This window comes from Pezoporus occidentalis, unplaced genomic scaffold (genome assembly GCF_034315485.1).
Source record: "Pezoporus occidentalis ecotype Australia unplaced genomic scaffold, CSIRO_AGI_Poc_V1 ctg20, whole genome shotgun sequence".
In the NCBI taxonomy this organism is placed as follows: Eukaryota; Metazoa; Chordata; class Aves; order Psittaciformes; family Psittacidae; genus Pezoporus; species Pezoporus occidentalis.
The window spans coordinates 3,428,641-3,432,741 of NW_026913856.1; positions in this window are offsets into that span (position 1 = coordinate 3,428,641).

Sequence of the window (4,101 nt, forward strand, 5' to 3'; positions counted from 1 at the left end):
CTTTTGCTGAAGAAATCCAGCTTCCTTGAAAATCAAAGCTGAGCCGGGGGACGCACTCACTGAGTAAAGCAGTGCTGCTGTGCAAAGAGCTCCTTGACCTGAGAATGTGAAGGGGTGTAAGTTGAGTCGAGGCTTCTCTAACTGCAAGGCAGTGAGTCTAGACATGCACTGAAGTGTATCATTAGTTAAGAATAAGCTTGTAAATACATTGCTTGTGTTTGGTTTTCATTTGATTTAATTTTCTGCTGTATTTGCTAATCATATACTTGCTTAATAAATATAGTACTGGTAACGGGATCCTGAGAAGATAGAAACAAACATCTGTTTTGACCTTCACATGATCATCAATAAAAACCAGGGCAAATCCAGATCCATATGAAAACTGGGAGATCTGCCCTAAAAAGAAGAAAGTGCAGCCATGGAAGTTAGTAAGGAGATGAGAAAGATAATTAGTTCTACAGCCACAACGCTTTACTAAAGGAATATTCAGAATATTTATGTAAATAAGTAGGTTTTTAGATCCCCTCATTTTCCACAGCGACCTCCCAGCTCTACTAATTCCTGGTTCACTCACAGGATAAAAATGGATATAGCCTTGAGCTGCCATCAATTGCCATTACACTTGGAGAACTGGCATTTGCTTTGCAGAACAAAAGCAACATTGCAGTGCCCTTAGTTTCAAAATTACCCTTATAACCGTTGTACTATGCTTAGGTTGAAAAAGGTAGAAAGGTTCCCTTCAAAACTTCTGTCTTCTCTCATTGTGTATTGATTTCCATGCGTGGTTGTGTAGCAGGTGGTAGTCAATCTACGTACCAGGTCAGAAAGGCCTGATTTCCAGTCAGTGAAAGGGGGAAACCACTTGAATTGACTTACCATGCTTAATCTTCTGGCCATGATGCAAACTGTGTCATCATTGCTTATTCCAAGGCATATCCTGAGCCATGTGTTCTGAAATATGACATGATACTTTTTATAGGAGCAGAGTTTCTGAACTTTTAGAGGAAAAACACAGAAATAAGTCTTACCTGCAAGTCATGTTTGCATTGTATAACCAGAACTGCACTTGCTTGCTAGATATCCCTCATGAAATAGATCTTTCCTCCCTCTCCTCTCAGCTGGAGTAGTAACTTCAACACAAACCCTTTCCTGTGAAACATCTTGTGTCCAGAGTGAGAATAGTGCAAGCTGAGGGTAGTGTTTAAGGAATGTGACAGCAAACCTTTTCCTCTCATCTGATAGGTTGCACTTGCTGCTGTTTCATGTGGATTTTTGTACATAGTCCAATACAAAAGTGTCTGTTAGTTAGACAAGCAGCTCTGTCTTACATGGGGATCAGCTTTTCTCATTCCTTCTTTTAACCCATTTGCATTTTTATTCTCCCTAACATTAAATGATACTGAACTCCATGATCTAATTGAGTATTCTGTGAAAAAGTGCACTCATTGTGTTTCATAAGAACCTGCTGCCAAGAAAGAAGATTGGGTACCCTATTGCTTGGTGTTACACTAAGTAGTCAAGTCTTTAGTTGTCTTTTCCATTCCTGGCTCTGGTCTGCCACAAATGTTGTGTCCTTCAGAGGAAGTGTTCAGACTTGCATGTCCATACACCAAAAGAAAGACTTATTTACTTACTGTAAGGAAAAATGCACTAGATGACTGCACAACTCTAAACTCTGAGGGACTTCAACGTATGCAAAGCATGTGTTCACTGATCCACTCAATACAGCCAAATTACATATCAATGACAGTGGATCATAAGTCAGATTTGAAGCTTTTTTGACATCTAATCCTAAGCACTTCTCCACTTCTTTTCAGCAATTTGTGATAAAGGCTATAATAAGGGAGAAGAAAGGAGGGAGAAATGGGATGGGTCTCTCTAAGAGCTGAGGTAAGAGCCCTTTGCTAGGCTGTTATGACCAGTCACAAGGGAGCACAGAAGGGGTCCTCTTATTTTTGCCAGGAAGCAATGAATTCCAGTGGAGGAGTGGGATTCAGCAGAGGAGTGGCACAAATGGCTGGAAGCTGTAACTACCTTAGTAGCCACAGGTTAATTTAGAGATGGTGATGATGCTGAGGTGGATCTCTGTGCAGGCACTCTGACAGGAGTCAGCCAAAGGCACTGAATTACATGGTAAGGAATTTATGTGCTTTGCTGGGCTCATGCTACCCGGAGTATGTCTATGGCAGCATTTCCACAGAAGCTCAGCTCTAAACACTGTTTTGTGAGCGCTGAGTGTGCAAGTCAGGGTTTCTTAATGTGTAAGAAGTGTGCAAAATGCTCAGTAAACCAACTACTTGAGTGATCTGGAAAGAAATACAAAATATGAATCAACTTATTTAACACATACACAACCAAAGAGATAAACTCTGCATTAATGAGTGGACCAATACATGAATCTGTGAAAATGACAGAGCTAAATGGACATCTGTGTTGTAGTAAAGTGGCTTTTTGCAAATTCTGGTGCAGCTGGAGTCAACATCAAAAGTCGCACTGCCTGCAAGTATTCTTGGCTTGAAACACTAATGCTACATTGCTTTATCCAATCTCCTTTAACTTTTCATTACAATAGTGTCATATTATGTAGAGGAAGAGAATGATCTTATCTGCACACTTATAGAGAGAAATAGCTAGAGTTAATTGGCTTATTAAACAATTAATTCAATAAGTGGGTGTTATACACTGGCATCCAGGTTATATGAGGTAAATTTTCTAAAGCATAAACAGAGACTATGGTGCAAAATAAGAGCTCGTACACAAGCTCTCAAAGAGTGAGAGGTGGCAGAAAAGCACAGGTAGAGAGAGACCTCTAGTGTTCCTTAGCAAAGAAATGTATTACACACTGCTGTTCTTTTCATAATCAAAATACTCAGCGTAACGAGATCATCACTTCTATTAAATCTCATTTAGCATTGCCATCGTGTTTTTAATGCAAGACATCAAGAAATAGCTATGCATTCTCAAGTATATAGTTATTAGCCAGAATTCCGTTTCTGCTATACTGCAAGAACAGAACTGGTGATCTAAGGCTGTTTCATCAGAGCAGTCTAAAGTGGCCCCTGTAACAGAGAGTCAGACATACATCTTTTCAAGTAGTTCTTCCATTTAATGCAGAATCTTAACATGAATACATTATTATGGCTTGTTTCTTTTAGTGAGCCATCAAATTATTGTCTTGCTAGGTGTGAAGGTTTTTCATTTAAATAATTGCAGTATCATAAGGATTATAACAAACATTTCTCAGAACCTTTTAATTTTAAATGGTAACTTTGCATACTTTTAAGATAGCTAAAAGGCATGTTATTCACACTGCCTGTAAATATAAACAATTTTCTATGTGCAATTTGTCTTGTGACATCTGCATAAGAAAACTTATATTTAAATACTGTATAAGCTTACATGGAAGCTTCTAGGACCACCTTGCTCTGATTGACAATAGTGCATGTCTGTGTTGGCAGTTTTGAGAATTAGTGCACTTCCTACAGTGCTTTGCTGTAAATGAAAGGTCTGGCATTAGGCAAACTGTGGAAGTATGTATAACTAGGGGTACATACATGTACAGAAGAAAGTCAAGATGATCAACATGTTCTTTCATGTTCAGAAGACATAAAGAAAATTCTGTGTATTAAAAATATATAAGTAATACTGATCTCAAAACAAGCTGTTTCTCTTAGCCCTTGTTTATTATACTAGGCTGTCAAAGAGGGAGCAGAGGAAGGCCAGGAGAAGAAAAAGGACCACTCAAGCCAGTGTGCCTTCAGGCCTGTGACAGATATGCTCTGTAGTGGAGTACAACGGTCTAATAAACATAGACCAGTGTCTCCTCCTGTTTAGTGCTGCATATCAGAAGCAGTGGGCTGGCTGGTGTGTCCTCTTTGCTTTAGGGGCTGTGTTGTGGATCTCCTGGTGCGAGAAGACACTTCCATGTTTGCTTGATTATTCAGTTGCTAAGAACAGCTGGCTAGAAGAGATTAGACCAGCTTTCCTAACTGTACAGACAGTATCTTGATAGCTTCATGTTGCTGAGGGCGATAAGGAAATGCCTACCAGTTTGGTAAAGCAGGTAGAGGAGGAGGAGGGTGAGGAGTATCTTAGAAGCAA